Source organism: Ostrinia furnacalis, unplaced genomic scaffold (genome assembly GCF_004193835.3).
Source record: "Ostrinia furnacalis isolate ACB-3 unplaced genomic scaffold, ASM419383v2 OfSCF3663, whole genome shotgun sequence".
Classification (NCBI taxonomy): Eukaryota; Metazoa; Arthropoda; class Insecta; order Lepidoptera; family Crambidae; genus Ostrinia; species Ostrinia furnacalis.
Window position 1 is genome coordinate 591,721 of NW_021133902.1, and position 20,344 is coordinate 612,064.

The 20,344-nt window shown below is 35.8% G+C and overlaps 1 protein-coding gene across 1 annotated transcript in view; it reads left to right on the plus strand.

The window, feature by feature from the left end:
- Positions 1-6,006: 6,006 nt before the first annotated feature.
- The window catches only part of LOC114358096 (potassium channel subfamily K member 18), a 29,789-nt gene continuing 15,451 nt past the window's right edge, over positions 6,007-20,344 (plus strand). Inside the window, exon 1 of the mRNA XM_028311972.1 lies at positions 6,007-6,384. The gene's annotated coding sequence lies outside the window, so the exon portion shown is untranslated. The remainder of the gene's footprint in view (positions 6,385-20,344) is intronic.

The following is a 20,344-nucleotide window of genomic DNA, read 5'->3' on the forward strand; positions in this document are numbered from 1 at the left end:
GGACTATTCCATTCCAATTAAGCTGCAGAACCTTTTATTTGTTTAGTTCACGAATTACAGAAGTTACCTAAAACACATAAAAACAAACGGCTGTTAAAAATTTGTAATAACAATCCTGGCTGTAAATTAAAATTTCGCCTATTAAACCTTTCCCTTTCGTCGGGTACAGACAAATGAACGAATTGGGACCGCTGTTATGTGGTAATTATGTGGCTATTATGTGGCATGTACTTTTAACTATGTACTGCTAATACTTGTGACCACCTTGTACTTCGTACGCGTGCATATTCGAGGGACTTGTTCGATTCCCGTCGACTGTTGTGGTGACCTCCTATCCTATCACAAACTGATGTTTAGCTTAATAAATCCTTGAAGGGTTTCTGGTCTCAACCAAATGCCGACCACTGGTAAAGGTCTCTCGCAAGATTTCCACAATAAACGATCGCGATTCTCATCAGATCGTCGGTCTAGCTGTGGGAAGCTCGCTTGCACTACGTTTTCCAATCCGTGGTTGCCACTCAAGAACTATTCTGTCAGGGGTTAACAGGGATATTAGTCCGTTAGGGCCAGTAGGCCTAGAAGGCGCACCTTGATAAACTTTTATCTCGCCATTTCATCGATATTACGCGACCCATACGTTGACTAACTAAAATCATCGATAACATTTATTTTTATCACGGCGCGAATTCTAGGCCGGCTGGCGTCTGTGAACTAACTGGTCTATCTATTTGAATTACCTTTGAGGCAAATAATTAATTTAAATGTATGGTAATGAGATCTGGTTATTTCTGGGATAATTAAAGAGCCGTCTGTCGTCCGGCTGCAGCTGGCTTCCATTTTGGAGGTGGCGGTCTACCGCTCCTTGGGGTTGAGGAAATAAGTTATCTGGATATGGCAATAGTTGATGAAAAACGTCGGTTGTTTGTTTATGTTTTGGTGATAAGAGTGTCAGTACATATAAGAGCCAAAGCACACGATGCGTTGCGGCGTCGCACCGCAGAGCCAAAGCAACGTATAAAATTATCTGTGGTGTGGTGTGGTCACGGCGAAATCATTGCGGTACAGCGCCGCAATACATCGTGTGATTTGGCTCTAGCAATTAACTTTTACACAGCGTAAATAAAGATCTAAAAGAGTATAATTACGATGTTATTATAGTGTATCTACAGGAGCAAGCAGGACCCTCTCTAATCCTTTTGTTTTTGTATTACTTGATCTGGCAATATAAATATTTTCATTTTCATTTTCAAATGGAGGAGTTGGCCTACACTCCCCGCGCTGGCTAGTACACACCAGTATAAAAAGAAAAATAAACTTCAAAAAGTATATTAGTGCTCAGTAATTTTGATTATGACTATAATTTTTACCTAAGTCTGTCGCCATAACAACAATGTTAACAGCATTGTTGTGTTCCGGCAGTTAGAGGTAAGATAGCCAGTTCCTCTGTGGTTGAGGATGCGGGTGAAGCTCGCTTCCACCTTCGGCCTTATCGTCACTTAGCATCAGGTGAGATACAAGCCTCATAGAGCATAGCAGAGCTTCCTCGTTATGAATAAAAAAAAATAGGTATATCACTATGGGATCGTACTTTTAAAATGTCAAGGTACTTTTTCCTACCTAAATTTTATACTTATATTAAGTTTTTAATAGAGGGACGCTGTAACCATCAGACTTAATCGCAGCAAAATATAAAATTAACTTTACAGTGTTATAATTATGAAAATGAATCACTTCTAGATAATTACTGTAGAAGTTTAATGATTTGAAGGTTTTATCACGAAACTTTCCATGAAATGGCGCTCAATTCGGAATAACGTCAGTCTGGCCATTGCTTAATTAAAGTAAGTTCTTTAAAATAATACCGTTTCAGTTCCAACACACGTAAAAACGAGTAACTATATTACTTCTGAAAATACTTTGCGAGTGAAATCAGTTATTTCTGTAGTTTTCGTTTTAATTTACAGATCGACAAAGACGTTTATTTATCTGTATTTGCATGTGACTAATTAACTAATATCAACAATAAAATCCGTTTTTATTAGCTCCCAAAGTCAATCAAGTCGCGCTTACGAGGCACAGAATCTTATTAAATTTCATTATCGGAAAATCAGGTTGATTTAATTTTACAAATTGGGAAGGTAAACTCATTTTACCTTCATGGGCATCGAACACTGATTCTCCGAGTTGAAAGAGTCACATTGTCAATGGAAGCGTTAGTAACAATCAGTATCATAGTAGTAAATCATAGAGTCAGCTCTATTTGGTGCTTCCAAACGACGTGTCAGCACAACAACTAAGTACAAAAACTGTAACATTTTACGGAAATTGTAATTAATGTTATTTTGCTACTTCGAGGTGTTATCGACATTCATTTACCTGTAAGTGCCAAGTGTTCATTTATTTAAATATAAATAAATAAATATGCTTGGACATTTTACACTGCGCCGCTAGCCCCAAACTAAGCAAAGCTTGTACTATGGGTACTAGACAACGGATATAAACATACTTAAATACTTTTTTTTTTGTAAATACATACATATTATACATAGAAAACACCCAGTCCAATACAAACAAATATGTTCATGCACACAAATGTTTGTACTGTGCGGGAATCGAACCCGCAACCTCCGGAATAGTAGTCCGATTCGAACCACTACACCAAACGGCCGAATTTGCAGGTAGGTACTTATTTACCACATCGATTTTTCATCCACTCGGTACCGTATGAGTATTATAAGATAGTAAAAATTCTCATGTATCCGTGTATGGGTATCTAGCTTCCGCCCTACGACGCCCGTTTCCGCCGGCTGATATACGGCGGGCGGTTGCCGCCTACCGACTGCTAAGCAAATATTTACTACTTTGCACTGATACACGGCTTTTATTTTATTTTTAACTAGCGGCCGCCCGCGACTTCGTACACGTGGAACCCGTTTTACTCCCATAAGGGTAGAATTTCGTAAAATTCTTTCTAAGAGGATGCCTACGTCATAACATCTACCTGCATGCCAAATTTCGCCCAGCAGCCCGATCCGTCCAGTAGTTTGGACTGTGCGTTGATAGATCACTATGTTAGTCAGTCAGTCAGTCACCTTTGAGTTTATTAGATTAGATTCAGTAAGTAGGCAATTAAATGTTGCATCTCTGATTAGGTAGGTATATTGTGAGCCAGCTGACTTTATTTAAAGTTAATGGTATTTTTGGTAAAATCTAAATATCTAGACTTTCTGACGGTCTTTCTAATAAGTATTGTTCTGATAATAATGTCTCCATTAATTATTGTGAGCTCGGTTTAAAATACAACGTGAGATATGTCGAATATGTCTTTAGTCAAACAAAATAAATGTATTAACTTTGTTACGATTTCACATTTAAACGGTGACTGTACATCAAAAGTGCCATTTAACCTTCAAAGTCAAAGCGGCTTTCATACTCATTAAAATGAAAAAGGAATTAAACGGACACAACAACTCCGTCCTCGGGAGACTGACACAGCTTTCGCGACAAATTACATCGGAACTATACGCGCGAACTAGTTCAAACATGCGGGACCACGGAGGGTTAAGGGTTTTTGACGCAGTTCAACCGTCAAGGGTTAGTACTAATTTGGTACTAATTGGTACCGATGTAACAAGAGTAAATAAGTGTAATTAAAGTTTTTGGTGCGATTTAAGCACGATGGGTTGTGTTAAATGGTTAAGTTGTTGTACGATGAGGGTCGTATCAGCTACAACATTTTAACCTATTTAAAAGCATTTTGGCTGTGTTGATGCTCTACTCTACAATTTTATTGTTAGAAGGTAGGTACATACTTAGTGGGTAGTTTAGATAAAGAAGGCGATTTTAAAACTACAAAAGTGGCTGTCGAATTTAACTGGAAAAAATGGTTTAATTTATATAAAACCATCCTTCCATTACTAAATTCGCTCGTTTAAAATTCCCACCAAGTTATTTGGGGCGTTCAAAAATAGTTTCGCAATAATTAAAGCGTTTTAATCCGTGTTCAGCTAGACCCTTGTCTCAAAGGGACAGCTGCGGCTTCCCACCTTTGTGTCTGCGTTTTTGTTCCCACTTTCCCACAACAAGTACGTCTGACGTCTGGAATTACAGGACTAGCCGGGAATCTTTGCGGTGTCCTTTAAAAAGCGCCCCAAAGTGGAGATGAAAGAATTTTGACGTAACTCCGTCGGTTGGAATAACAAAAGCGGATCTGGAAGTGTATTCTTAATGCTTTCGAATTGGAATTCGAAATACGAATTTAGGTATAGTTCTTGCAACTCACGAAGGCGAGTGAGCTTTACTTGTATGTGTACGTGTACATGCATATAACGATAGTGTAATGTCTGTTTTGAAAAATGAACAGTAGGGAGCCACCCACACTTTATGTGGTACAAAGCTCACTCGCCTTCGTGAATTGCAACAACTATTATTTGTTAGTTTAAATAAATCATTTGAGTGATCTTCTAAATTGAGTAGGTAGTTGTCTAACACGTAACTAAAGCTCTCAAGAACTCCTAATTTTATCCTTGAAAAGGGTAGGCACAATTAAGCACTTTTCAGGGATATTTATTGTAAAATTAGATTTAACTTCTAAAATGAAACCAATCAAAAGCGGATCTTAGTCGTGCATGATTTTGAATAGAATTTTGAAGACTTCCAGTTCTTGGTAAAGATATTATCATAAATTGTCTATTTTGTAAAAGATTGAGTAAACTAAATTACTGTAAAAAATTGAAGATTTGCTATAATACTTTTATCACGTCTAACATAAGTAACTGAGCCCCTAGGAAAAAGGGTCGATTAGAAAATCTTCAAAACATACTGGAAAAACTAATACGCATTTTTATTTATTTTACAAAAAATTAAAAGCTGGAATCAATTGTCTTAATTAACAAAGCTACGTTGGATATGAAGATATTGAAGATTTTTTTAACCGACTCTTTTTCTTTGCGGTCCAGTTTAGAATTAAATAAAGACATTTTTGACTTTCGACTTCGTACATTACATACATAGCTTTCTTCAGCAATAACAAAAATATGCCATGTCTCCGATACATCTCTCTGGTATTTCCCAACATAAAAAACTACTTTTATGCCTATTTCAATAACACCATCGGCACATAAAACACGTTATCGTCCTGGTTCCTGATGCCGTCACCTGGTGGCACCTCTTCCGCCGATTGATGCTGTCAATGTACCAAGATATGAGACCCTTAGCCTACGAGTATAGTCTGAAATAGAAACAGGCAGGATGTTTGTAGGTAGATAAATAATTTCTAACCGTCATAACTTTTAAGATATTATCATTTCTTTGTACAACATGAAAGTGCCTGAAATACTTGTAAAACTGCTAAATGTGTGTTGGCTTACTGAATTATAAAGTTACCTACCTAAGTAATACCTGAGAATATTTATCAAAAGAAAAACGTATTTTTTCTTACCTAAAAAATAAATATTGCCTCAAGCGGGAATTGAACCCACGACCTTTCGCTTGCCTGGCGACTGATCTTACCCAAATTAAATCATTTTGTTAGTCGGAGACTCGGAGTTGTCTGATGTAACGCAAGAACACGGTTTTCCGAATTCAATTCTTAGTTTATTTTTGCCACGGACTACTTCCAGGTCAAATCATATGAAGAAACGATATTTAATGTACTAATTTTATCATTGAAATCGTGTGTAACGCGAACTAAGGTGTTGTTAATTAGCGACTGAAAATGCAGGAATGAAACAAGAAACCTAATACAGAGAAGGTTTTATCCAAATTAATTAATGTTATTCTTGTCAGATAAACTGTTGCTTCTACAAAAGACCTTTGTTTTTCCCTCATCCTGGAATGGAAGCGGTTTTAGCGTTAATTTTTCATAAGAAGACCAACCAAAACAATGCCAATTTTAATTTTTAATGCCGCACTTACAAAGCGCATGTGTGAGAATCTTGGGACAGCGCGCATGCGTGGCCACCCAGTAAAAATGGCGGAATCTGCCTGCCAGTACTCATTGTAGACCATTCGATTTTTCGCAAATAAAAATAAACTCTGTTTTGACAAAACCAAACAAACTCGTTCCACTTTCGGAAATTTGAAAATTCAAAAACAGTTTTGCTTTTCGAACGTTCTGTGCGACGCAACATGGAGGTTTTACATTGTAGATAGAGACAGTGTTGACAGATCGGTGGCAATCAGTTAAGATGAGCGATTGCAGTTTTTTATTAGGAACTCCTGGACGTTGATCGAGTGCGTTATCTATGCTGTGTAGGCTGATAAGCTAAGTAAAGAAAGTGGACACAATTCAAGGAAAACACTGGCTGGTTTTGGCAACAGGACAGGAGTGTGTTTAAAAATACATTGATCACCACAGAGGTCGAGGACATGGCAAACAAAAAGGTTAGTTATTTAATATTTTTTTATTAGATTAACTTTATTTAAGATCGTTGTAGTAGGCAGATAATATTAATTTTTTAACGAGCATCCTAACCAAACCACGAGTCCATGACACGTAGCATCAATGAATTACGTACTTATTTAAACTGGAAATAACCTAGACACGTCCTTATAATCAAGTAATTAATATTATTCAATTAAATAAATCCAGAATTAAATGTCCGTTTAAAAAAATAGATGACGGTTGATGATGCCTTATTTTTTATTTTGAGACCAAAAAGGTTTTAACCTTATTGTCTCGAAGTTTTAAATTACTCGTAATACGTTAATTTTCTTTTATTTTTGAATGCTATTTGAAACCGATATCAAACCTGCGCTCTATTGTTATTCTAAGCCTAAATGATCTTAAAATAGAGACGTTTTTGATTATAACCACAAAAACAAAAGTCTTTAAGCTGTTAATTTAGTCCCAAATCAAGATGAAATGGTTTACAGCTTTGCAAGGCTTGTTTTGTTCATTAATTCAATTAATTTAACTCACTCAACCAAATTCGGGGAACCGTTATGATAAAGTCTTTAGTTGAAATAAAGGTCTGAGAATAATTTCGTAGAATTTAGGTCTGGATTTTAATTCAATTTGAAGATAAGGGAAATTTTAACCTAAAAATAGCACTAAGACTATTTTTTTGATCCAGGGCTCGCTGACAGTCTGACAGACTAGATTGGAGAAAGTGCCGGGTTCGATTCTCAGTCGTGCCAACTTTTTAACTAAATTTTGGTGTTTAGGTAAATTATCTGGTAAAACCCCTAAAAAGAGCCGTATGAATAAAGAAATTAAATTTGGGATTATGCACATTAAAGGAGTACAGATTCTATCAAATCAAAACCTATCAAAGGTCATAGCAATTAAAAGTCTTAGGGCTTGTTCTCACGGAGACATCCCGTTTTTTGCAGGATCCCGTTTATTAGTATTCGTGTTCTAATATAAACATTCACACGAACATCCCGTTTGCAGTATCCCGAAAAAAACTGATTAGTTCGAATTTCAAACAACCAATGACATTTGACATGGGTCCTGCATTACTGGATACCGCAAAACTGGATTTCACTGGGACAAGCCCTTAGTTAAGATTATACGATTATTATTATACTAATGTTATAGTTTAACTTTAATGTATACTTACTGACGCATAAAAGTCACAAATTGAAAACGCCATTTACCACATTTCCATTTTAGCGGCCATTAAGTAAGCAAAGTGCATTAATGGATGTATCACCGGTGCTATACACGTTTTGCATTATGTACCGATCGGAGTTAAGGGTGGGCGCCACCAAATACCTATAAGCTTGTGTTAAGGGTGGGTTCCTTCTGAATAAACTTTGAAACCAAAATAACAATCTTATTATTGTCTTAACAAAATAATAAATTGTGACGTAACTGTACAACAGCTGCATTGTTTCAAACCGCACCTGGCTAGAATGTTCGAGACAATTAAACTGCTCGACATCTTCCTCCATTTAACACTGGATATACATAGACTTCGATTTCATACCAGAGATTGTTCAGAATAATTTTATTATTGACGGGATTGCTACCATGTACTTTAATTTCGAGTTTCCGATAAGTATTTCGGCACTGTTGCAGTTACTCCGTGATCATGGCGCTTGCAACAGTGCCGAAATATCGGAAACTCGAAATTAAGGTAACATGGTATAGCAATCTTGTCAATAATACAATTAATCTGTTAGTGACCATGAAAGTTTGTACAGTCGCGGAATGAAAAGGTTCGTCACCTTAGTGTCGGTTTTCGCTTGCACTAATAGGTACTGTGAGAGTCAAACCTGCCAACATAACAGTGCAAGAAACAGTGCTGCTAACATTTAAATAAATATGACGTTTGCTAACGAATAAGGTTTTGCTTGTTTATTTTTCTATCCCATCAGTGCAATGCAATGATGACATTGACCAATTGACAATAGTTTTTTTTATTTAAAAGAAATAATAATGGCAGTTTGAACCAACAAGAAGGTTTTAGTTTATCAATCATAATAATCTTCTTGACAAGATAAATCGTCAAACAACTTTGATCTGAATAATTTTGAACTTTACTGACGAACAGTTAAAGATTATTTTCTCTAACTTCGAGATTATTCTGTAACATAGTTTCAAAAGGTAATATGTGCTCGCGATTCGTTGAAGGAATCAATTTGAAAACTGACGAACCTTTTCATTCCGTGACTGTACAATTGTAGAGATTTTTCAATCTGTTCTTTTAAAAAAAGTGACGTAACTGTACAACAGCTGCACTATTTCAAACCGCACCTGGTTCGAATGTTCGAGACAAACTTCGAGACATCCTCTCCATTTAAGACTGGACATAGTAGACATCCTCGAAAGATCAGTCTAACTTCGAACTGCAATCCGTTCATTTTGCTCGATGCAGCTCCAGAAAGAAAAACTTTCTACAAAGTCGGAAATGCCATTGAAGGAGTTGCGACTCGAATTAAATACTAATCCTAGTTATTTTTAAGAAAACACTACAGAGTTATTTTGCGACAAAATGCAAGGTATGATGTGTCGTCGACTGTACTTTTTGATTTTAAAAGAAAATTGCTTGATAATGCTTTAATTTGGTATGATAAATTAGAATTTGGTAAGTTATGACATACATAATATTGTAATGAAGTTTACGATATTCTACGACATACGATGTCAGTAAATGAAATAAATAAAATAGGCTTCGATTTCTTGGAAACTGAATTGATGTAGAGCGACTACGCATGTACTTTCGAGTACAGTCAGCGTCAAATATGTAGTTCGCGACACCCAAAGTAGCCAAAAGATTTGCAACACGTCTTTGTTAGAATTGAAATAAGGTAGTGTTGTCAATTTTTTGGCTACTTTGGGTGTCACAAACTGTTTGACGTTGACTGTATATTGTACTTGTACATATTGAATCTTCGATCGCATATTCAATACCGTGGAACTCAATTACGGAAACCCTAAATATATCTCATTTAATTAAAGGAGAGATTATTAAACTGAAAGATGTGCGATTTTATCTACGGTTATCCGGGTATTCGGTTATCCGGATATCCGGGTAGGGTCATGTGATATATCGGTAAAAGGAGAAAATTATATCGGTTCCTTTTATAGCTTTACTGTGCGAAAGATGTTCATTCATGTGTAAAAAAATATTAAGATTAAACCCTGTATAAAGAGGTTGCCCTAATACACTGAATGTTAAGGTGGGTTCAGATTTGTAACATGATAAAACGTAATATAAAATGTTAAATGACACTTTCTTTGATTGTTAATATCGCATTTTATATTGCCTTAAAACTTTGTTGTAGTAAGTAGGTACCTACAAACATTATGAATGGGGGAACGTTTTTGTCCAGCAGTAGACGTCATTTGGCTGAAACGAATATGAAAAAAAAATTTACAGTTTAAATGTAACTAGCATAGACGTTAATGATCCCTACCTTAATACAGCTCCTATTGTTAAATGTAATTTTTTCGTTAAGACACCATGAGCATTGTTAAAGACACAATAAAGTTATTTATTATTTATTTTATAATTTAATTTGGACTTCAAAGGTTTTGATTTTGAAAAAAAAAATTAGAAAAGTATTATAAGGGTAATTTCTTAGGAAAACTGTAAATAAAATACAGACATTTTGCACAACCCTGGAACCCCAAAACACCGAGTCATTTGAGTGAGAAAGAGAGTTCAAGATATTTGAACTTTAACCTATCGACTATCATAAAGTTCCTTCTATCAAAACTTTCACAAAAAGTCTCCAGCACCTGAAAGCTTCTTAAAATTATTCTCCCATCAAAAATCATAATATCATACGAAAATAGAAGCCATTATCAGTATCCTTTGTGTGGATTAAGGGGTATTTAACGAACCCTCAAGGGCTTATTCTGGGTACCAATTCCGTACCGCCTACGTGTCTTTTAAGTTTCACAACTTGAGAATAAGGATTCATGCTTTGATGTATTAAGTACCTACGTAAAATATGCGAAAAATAGGCGCGAAGAGGAAATTCTACTATAAATACTTAATAGGAATAAACGTAAGTACAAGCAAAATTACCGTGTTTGATACTAAACCAAGGTCTTGTTAAAAATATAAATTATGTAAAGTTACGTGTCTTTACTAATATTATAAAGCTGAAAAGTTTCTTTGTTTGGTTGAACGCGTTAATCTCAGAAACTGCTGGTTCAATTTGAAAAAAACTTTTTGTGTTAGATAAGTAGCCCATTTCTCGAGGAAGGCTATAAGATATATTATTATACCATCACCCAACAACTAATGCATGAATAAGGTTGCAAAAACGGGACAAATTATTTTTTCGCGTACGAAGTCACGGGCACAGATTGTAGTTTAATACGAATGGTCACAATAATGCAACATCCAACAAAAGATGGAAAATGAAGCATTAATCCTCCGTAATTGGGTTCATTTTACCATACCCCAACAGGGAACTGCCACGTCAGAGTGACATGACGCAGACCAGATGTGATAAGCTGGAATTGTTTTGCGAAAATCACCCCTCTTGGGAATAATTTACGGACATCCGAGCACTAAAACGTATGGGAAACATGATAATATACATTCGAATATGGTAGGAAAAGGTTGTACGAGTAATATCAAGGGCAAACATTAATTATAAATAGAAAACAAATGAATGTCGCCCATTTTTGGATTGTGGAAGAATTAGTCATGTTGATTTCTTTAAAACTTCTCTAAGCGAGTCACGTAGTTTAAGACCGTATATTGCCCGAACAGCTCTTTTCTGTAAAATGAAAATTGATTCTATGTCTACTGCTGAGCCCCACAGTAAAAGACCATAAGACATAATACTATGAAAATTGCTGTTTCAACATCAGTCAAGTTTCTGATCTTTCTCACCGCAAAGGCAGCATAACTAAGTCTTCTCGCCAAAACAGCAATATGGGGGCCCCATTGTAATTTACAGTCTAGGGTAATACCAGGCCTGTTCATCTCCGCGAGTTTACATCGAAAACAAAACACGCACGATGGCCCACCTACAGGATACTATTTGACAAGGCCTCACATATGAGCGAACATTGACTCACACACGCGTATTCTTGTGTATGATGGAAGAAAATAAAGAAAATGGTGTACTAAATACTGTTACTGTGCAGTATTTAACTGCCTAAATAATAATAAAAAGACAGAATGTACTTTTTTAAGTTGCTCAAGACACTGAGAGGTAAATAAGTAGTTAATATTATTCATGCTAAATCATGTATTTCCTCCGCCATTTTCCGCAGTTTGGCACCTCACGTCACATCATTTTACCGAAGTCAGCCCTATAGCTTCGGCGCAGTGCCGATCACTGACGTTTGTCAACAAAATGGTGCTTGACTCTTGAGACAGGCTAAATTACACCATATTGTTAATGACATTGAGCATACATTTTTTTAAATACCTTCGCGAAGTAAAACTTCTGTACGTAGTACTAATTATTCTGTGGTAATACCTAGAAAGACAGTAGAGTTTATTAGTTCAATTTTTTTTTTCGTTGTCGAATGCGTTTGATGTAAACTCACACTAAACCCTCTGGTCAGGCAACGTATATTAAAGACGAAGATCCATACTCTGTTCTAAAGATATGCCTTGTTATAATAATAACCTTCTCAGGGATGTTTGTAGTAGTTAAACTACGTATTGATAGGCGATCAGTGTTGGGCTTTAGTTTAATTTGAACGAAGCCAACACCTAAAAACCTAGACTAGAACCTAGAAACTTTAAGCTTTTACTATCATACCATCAAATATCAATAACTTGGCTTCTTTCAACTATATGTAGAGCCACTGACCTTTACTTATTTTATGACCTTGGCTATCATACCTCCATTCCCGTTCCTTTTCGACTGGAACAGTAAATATAGGTTTGACGACCGTAATTTACAACCTAAATTTGTAACCCTCGACCGATTTATCGTCACCCTTTCGATGTATCGATTGAACAATAACCCCCAAATAAGCTATGAATGGATTTTACGATATATTTACGAGCATCGAACCGACCGCTTCACAAATTTGAATGTCCGTTTTTATAGTCGCTGTTAAATGCGGTATTCTATTTTATACGGATACGTTTCGTAAATGTTTCTTTAGTGGTACGTCACTAAAGGATGGGATAAGTATTTTATATCCGCAATACAGACAAGATAGTGCGTACCTATTTCGCAACGAAATATTCTTTTATGACGGCCCGACGGTTTAGTGATGTCGTGAATCGGTTTTAAACTTGTGTTCTAGATTGGATTCCTAGTTGAGTCACTGAAAAATCGATAATTTTGGAATTAGTATTTCTATGTCTATGGATGTACGTACGACATCCACGGTTAAAGGACATAAGGTTTCTCCAACCCTATGCTATCAGATCGTCGGGAATATACGTTGAAGTAATATTACCTACTAGCGTAGTAGGTACATTGTAACTCAATGGGAGTGCCAAATACTAACTCAATTTGCCTCTGGTAAATACTCTTTTAGTAGAGACTGAATAACCAGACGATGATGAAGATGATAAAAGATGAAAATTATGAGTATTTACCAAATAATCTGAAAGATAAAGAAATTAAATATAAAAAGTGGCATTAAAATACAAAACTATGAACAAAAATCCGCTCCTCAAAGAGCATTACAAGTTTGTCAGTCCCCAGTCACATTAACTGGGGGATAATAAAGTTTTTAGCGCAGTTTGAAATTAAATTAGCTGGAACCATGGCTGCAACTTTGCACTGTAACTAAATAGTTATTTAATTATTTAATGGACGTGGATCAGGGATTAATGTAAGTAGTTAATGGAATGCTAGAATACATAAGAATTGACGATATATAACAAAGGTAATGTTTGTTTTAATGGACACAAAAATAGTTAAGAAGGTACAGAGCAAGTTATTATCTTAAGTCTCTTTAGATTGCAATACAATATTCTTAAATGTACACACGAATTCTAATTAAAATACAACGATTCTCATCTCTTTTAATTGCCATTTCAGAAGCCTATGACTCACAACCAGTGAGGGAAAACCTCACTCAATGGAAAACACAGTTAAATTTTTGATTTTAATCGTACCAACTTAGTCATACCTATTCTTCTTCAAGTATAGGTATGTATTATAAAAAGAAACCATTACTGACTGATCTATCAACACACACAGCTCAAAGCAAATTGGATTTGACATTCATGTTAATATAACATAGACATCCGCTAAAACAGATTTTTGCGAAATTCACCCCCTATGGGAATGAAACGGGGCCAAAGTTAGTGTAAGAAACAAGATATCGTAGAAGTTACGGAAAGCAGAAAGTAAACTAAATAATAATTTAATATCGAGTTCAATGCTCCAAATGGAGGTATATCACCCGATAATCCTGTAACCCTATTCCGCATAATCTATACTATAATAGGGTTTCTCAAACTTTCGGCTCCACGAACCCCTGTTAAAGTTTCCAGGTGACAGCGAACCCCATAACTAGCTAATTAGCTCCTCCCCCTAAAGAAAATAATAAAATTGACTACTGCAGAAAATAAACTTTTAATTTCAATAAATTTCAAAATATTAATATGATGATGTTTGTTTCTTGTCGCAAATGGGAGTCAATTTTAGGAGTAATTTTGGACAATTTTAATTCTGCCACCATTACGTAAATCTTATCGCAAACCCTCTGCCCTTGAATAGCGAACCCTTAGCGCTCCTGCACACGACGCCGTCGCAACGTCGCCGCCGCGCCTTTGCACTGTTTATACGCGCCGCGTGAACACCGCTGCCGCGCCGCCGCCGCGCCGCTGGCGCAATGAGGATCATTTCGATTTTTAGCTGTGAATGCAGATTTATAGGTCTAAGAAATCCTTAATATACAGTCCAAAAATTTTTGTTCTACGACAAAAATTGACGAAGTTATGGCCAAATTACTAAAAAAGTTCACTTACCGCCCGGCGCGGGACCGATGACGTCACTATATCCGATCCGTACGCTGCCGGCGTACTGCGTGGATAGAAAATATTTTTTTCTAGCCAAACTATCAGTTTTAGAGAAAAACTTGTTATGACATTTATTCATCAGATTAAAGTAAGCTATCGATAGGTATTTTTTTTAAATAGAAATTGTGAAAAATATCGCAAAAAATCCATACGCTCATACGATTCAATGGAACGCGGAGACGCGATTAGGGTCTCCGCGGTGGTATATTTGGCGATTTATTCAAATAAAGTGTTCATAAGTGTTGTTAGAGTCATATCTTCGTCCAAGTAAAATATAAAAATGTATAAATATTATTTTATTTACTTCTAACAATAAGTATAGCTGAGGCAGATACACTCTGCCTAGGCTACAAGACATTGCTATGAAGATCATTTCGATGTACACGCAATACCTACCTGTTATTTAGTTTTTCTGAGNTGATAGTTTAGCTGGAAAAAAATATTTTCCATCCCAATAGTACGCCGGCTGCGCTCGATTCGGATATAGTGACGTCACGCGGCCCAGCGTACGTTGTCTTTTAGCGGCAAAAACGGCCTATGTTTATTACTTAATATCTTCGTAAGTAATGGTCCGATTTGGATAATTCAAAAAGATATAGTTATCTTTCTTATGTCTTAAAGATTAACGTAGATACTAGTTTTATTGAATTTTCTACAACAGTACTGATCCTCATTATGCTTCGGCGGCGCGGCGGCGGTTTTACTCGGCGTGTATAAACACTGTAGGGGCGCGGCGACGGCGCGGCGGCGTCGTGTGCAGGAGCGCTTAGGGGTTCGCATACCCCACTTTGAGAAACCCTGCTATAGTATAAATACCGCCAACCCGTTTATGGCCCAAATGAAGGCTTATTGGTTAATTTCGGTGACCGAATCGGCTGTAAACTCGATATGTGTGATATTAACTAGTTTAACGATCCTCGAATGGATGTAGACTGTGGATTTTAGTTTACCCACATCTGTGTACCTACTATACCAGGAACAGAAGTTCGAACTTCTGTAGAGATATTTATATGAATACCATTGATGTGAATTTATTATTTGTCCCAATATTAGTTAGTGTGGATGGATTTCGATTGATATTCCTTCACGCAAATAAAGCTGCAAGGATTTAGAAAAAAACTTTACAATATTAAGTTATTTTTTATCGTAATCTACAGAAAAACAAGCAGGAAAAAGGTAGTTAAAACATCGAAAAATTTATACATATGGACTTAAATTAGAATCTTTCTAGAGTTTCATTCTAACATTGTATCTTGGCAGTCAACTTATACATTATACGAGTTTTGCTGAACAATTTCACACAATTTTCTCTCCGGTGCAGTGGTTGAATTTCGTTTAGATTTTCCGTGGCAAGATTAAAATATGAAACAACATTTCGTTGAATCATTATAAACTCTGCTTCCAATTTAGTTTCCAATTTTCACTAAATCCTAAGCCGATACATTTTCCCGTTAGGATTTATCAATATACTTTTGCCTCCAAAAACCGGGCAATCAATAGTTTTTAATCTTGGCGTTCTGTCCAATTTCACATAGCGCGACCACGAGTGGGCACTGTTCAACCAAATTGGCGACTGCGTGGTTCAATCTAGCGCGCACGCAGAACTATTTATTTCTTCTATTATTTTGTAGTTAAATTTCTTTGTCATTGTTGAATCTATATCTATAAAAGCGAAAGGTCACTGATTGACTGACTCACTCATCCTTTATTTAGAACCTAGGTGCTCACTAAGACGGGTTTTTACGAAACTCCACCCCTAAGGGGGTAAAACGGGATCCACGCGTACGAAGTCGCGGGCGGCGGCTAGTAATTCATAAGAATAATGCAGTGCTTTTCATTTTAAGTAAGTCAAGTAATTACAAATATTTAAAATATCGTGACGTCACACGCCACTTTATAACAATACGCACGCATGTGACACCACCACCAATCACCATATTTAGCTAATTAGATATCATGTTACACCTGTTTTGTCTACAGTTCAAGCCTTCCCAACCCGTCTGGACATCATTGGGAGTGAAGACCAATTTTTCCATTAACCGTCAGCCAAAAAATCGTTCTCAATTTCAATCATTCGTAGTGTAGCGTGGGGAGTGTAGGTCAAATGTTCAATTTATATCTTCTGAATTTAAAAGGATCATTCTCCTACAATGGAGGCTAAAATAATCTAAAGAAAAAGATGATGAACTATAGAATTCAATTTCAAGCCGTCTTAGTTTCTTCTCGTAAGCTAAATGACATAATTTTATACACACAATGGCCTATGTAAAGCTTGTGTTGGAATAATGGCCAAAATATTCCAGAAATAGGACTCTATGGCGCGCACTAGAATATTTCAGGTCCACATTCCAACATTATTTCAAGGCTAGGGTCACCATCTACTTTGAAAAGTGTTTACAAAAGCCGGACATATCAAATACAAACTCTGTGACCTTTGTAACGTTGCCGCGTTGCTTGGGGAGGCATTACGTCCAACAGTGGACGGCTACTTTTTTATAAGCTAAAATGATTTTATCAAGATTAGTGTATGATGTACGATTTTATCTAACTACAGACAAACTCGTATTGTTATAAAAATAACGATAATTGACATAATACGAGTAAGTCATAAAAATCACCCTACTTCTATAGTGTAGACCACAGAACATAGATCGGGGTTCTGTGGTGTAGACATTGGCGTTTCCCAACGCAAGTCACTTGATATTCACTTTTCCATTATTTAAAGCTACTCGTATAGTGAAGTACATTACGTAGAATTTTTGCAACGTACCTACCGAGTAGTAGAGCAGTTTTCTCTCAAAAAAATCTACAAAATCTTTTTCCCAGAATTTCGGATTAACGATGAAAAGTCCAAATACATGGTCACCCTACTCAGGATTCTACTAATGTCCGGTATACGAGGTGTCGTGCAGGGTGCTCTAAGTAATTTTGTAGCGGGCTTAGCGCTCATGCTGGAGAGCTTACGAACACATTTTGTGATAATATTTTTGCGGGAAAATTGTTGGGGATTAGAGAGATGAATCTTTAGATGGATATTTTAAAATATTTCGTACGATTTATGTTGAAGAAAATCTTTACAAAGTTGAGTTTTTCGACTCAACGTTGTATAGATTTTATTTGTAACTTACATAAGTATTATAATTATGAAAAGCGAAATAGATAAATTGTGGTTGCGAGCTCTTACTACAATTAATGAGGAAGGAGAAATCTTGCACAATACAAACAATAGGCTAGTTTCCTAAAAAAAATTTTTTAGTCCGTCATGTTTAATATCAAAAAATATTGGACATCTATATTTTTATTTGTCAATCTAACAAATAATTACATAGATGGTGCGTTGAAGTTCCGCGAGACGTCACAAAGTGCGGCACTTTTATGCACTCATTGACGTCACGGGCCGGTATCCTTCCGTTTGGCCAAATTACTTTTCGCCAAATTTCACTTCGCAAACAACTTATCGCCAAAGTTTCATTTCCCAAATGAACTTTTAGCAACTGTACTTTTCGCAACTAATTCATTTGGTCAAATTATCATTTGGCCAAATTTTACTTGGCAAATGTTTATATAGCAAATGTTTTATTTTGCCAAATATTATATCCCAAATAATTTGTTTGGTCAAATTGACACTTCACATACTTACCCACCGTTACCCACAAATCAAAGCATAGGCACATGATCATGGTTTTCACAAGAATTTTATGTAAAGCAAAGAGATTGCAGAAAACAGTATGGTTGCAGAAAGTAGGTATTGCAGAAAATAGTAGGTTAGGTTAGGTTAGAACAGTGACCATTAACGCGCGAAGGCGAGCGAAGCGTGCCGCGGCAGCGGCCGCCGAGCGCTAGAATCACCTTTATTGTTAATGAATCATTTGGAAATTTCGAAAAAAAAGAATGAAATATGAAAATTAATATAGATTGTTTTTATATTTACTACTCACGAAACAAAATAATAACCACAGGCTTATTTGTATTCCATTCTATGCACCAATCAAATTATTTTGTAAATTGTTTATCGTGAAATATTTTTGCCAAATGAAACATTTGGCAAAACATACTTTGCCAAACAATAATTTGGTAAACAATAATATGCCAAACACGACATTTGCGAATTAAAAATTTGCAATAAGTTGTTTTGCCAAATGAAAATTTGCTAGTGCTTTTAGTTTAACTTTTCTTGGAGTCAAAAACAGAATCCAAATCAAAAACATCACCAATACTTAAATTTGATTGCGAGGCAACTCTGGCTGTGTATCCTGAAAAAAAATCAGAGTAAGTATGTAAGCAATAATTAATTACTTAAAATTATTATTAAATATACAAATATTGCTGCTGCTGATCTGTTGATACCAATGCCTTACTTTTGAATAAATGGGAAAGTATGAAATTCACGATAGTAATTTATTATCTCCTCATTATTAGGGAGTAATATTATAAATTAATTCAATATATTGAAATCAAATCAAAATCAAAAATATTTATTCAGTTTAGACCACAAGTGGCACTTATAATTTAATTAATCAGGTTGTCATGTCATGGATGAAATTACACTAAAAACTAATTAAAACAAAAAGGATGGGGAAAATATTCCATTATTCTGTGGTAACGCTAACAAAATTAACGCGTGAATTTTTTATAAGTAGACAAATGTAATTCAATATAAAAAAGTAGGGTAAAATATTCCGTTGACCTGTGGCAACACTTACAAAATACAACCGTGATTTTTTTTGAAAATTATTATTTAATTAAAATGAATTGGAAATGTGCTACTTACGGATAAAACATGATCCCATGCACTTTCTTCGTAATTCCAGTAGCATTCTTACATGTTGGAACGGCACAAGACGGCATAATTTAATTATAAAGTGTCAATCTGACGGATATGTAAACAATGCGCGCGCCGGCCATTGACTGATTGCTCTAAAGTCAAAGTAGTGCGATTTGGAGTACTTTATATGAATACACATTTACGCCCGTTGACGGTTTCTGGTTTGTTCCGTATTCTGAGGCATGTGGTCATTTATTATTATTTTTCGGGTTAAATAAAAAAAAAATATTAAGCCGCTTACCGAGTATAATGTTGTCGCATTCCACACATTAACTGCACATTTGCATTTGTTTGCAGTTTCTTACAAATATTTTACCATTACAAAAATTGCATGTCACTGGAATTTATCACTGTGCGAAACTAAATGACATTGACATTTGAACTTCAACTTTGGTTATGGCTAATATTCTTTTTTTGTGGTTGAATCGGCCAATACCAGGTTTAAAGAAAAAACACATAACAAAGAGTATATTATCATAAAAATCGCGAAACGCACTGATTTCCATTTATTTATGGATCGATGACAACCCAGCTTTTGGCGTTGATCGCATAGTGAGTGGATGGTGAACTACTAAAGATGGCGACAGCGGTTTGTTTGTCAATGCCATCGGAATTTAACGAAATTCTCCATTATACGAATTTTGCGGATATATGTTGTCGACTCAAAATCGTTATTTTTTTATGCTTTGTTATTCATATAAGGTTTCGATCCAGTCTACCGTACCCCTTGACGAAATTATTAATATAGAAATTTTCATTAGTTTGAAAAAGTGAAAAATACGTGTAGAGTATTTTTTGATAAGTTAACTGACGGACTAATTAAAACTCTTGCTTTTTGACCCAGGAAACATCCCTAGGTACCTTTTAATACTTAGGGTGGGTTGCACCATCTTGCTTTGACTTTAACAAACGTCAAAAATCTGTCAAACTCCATACAAAAACACCGGTTATCGTTATAGTTACGGTCAAAGTTAGGTGGTGCAACTCAGCCTTAGGGTTCCACTGAAGTTACTTTCTCTATAGGTGTGCCAATACCTAGGTACCTCAAAATTTGTTTAGTTTTCCTTGGTAAGTGTTCTTAGAAACTTATAAATAGTCCCGGAAA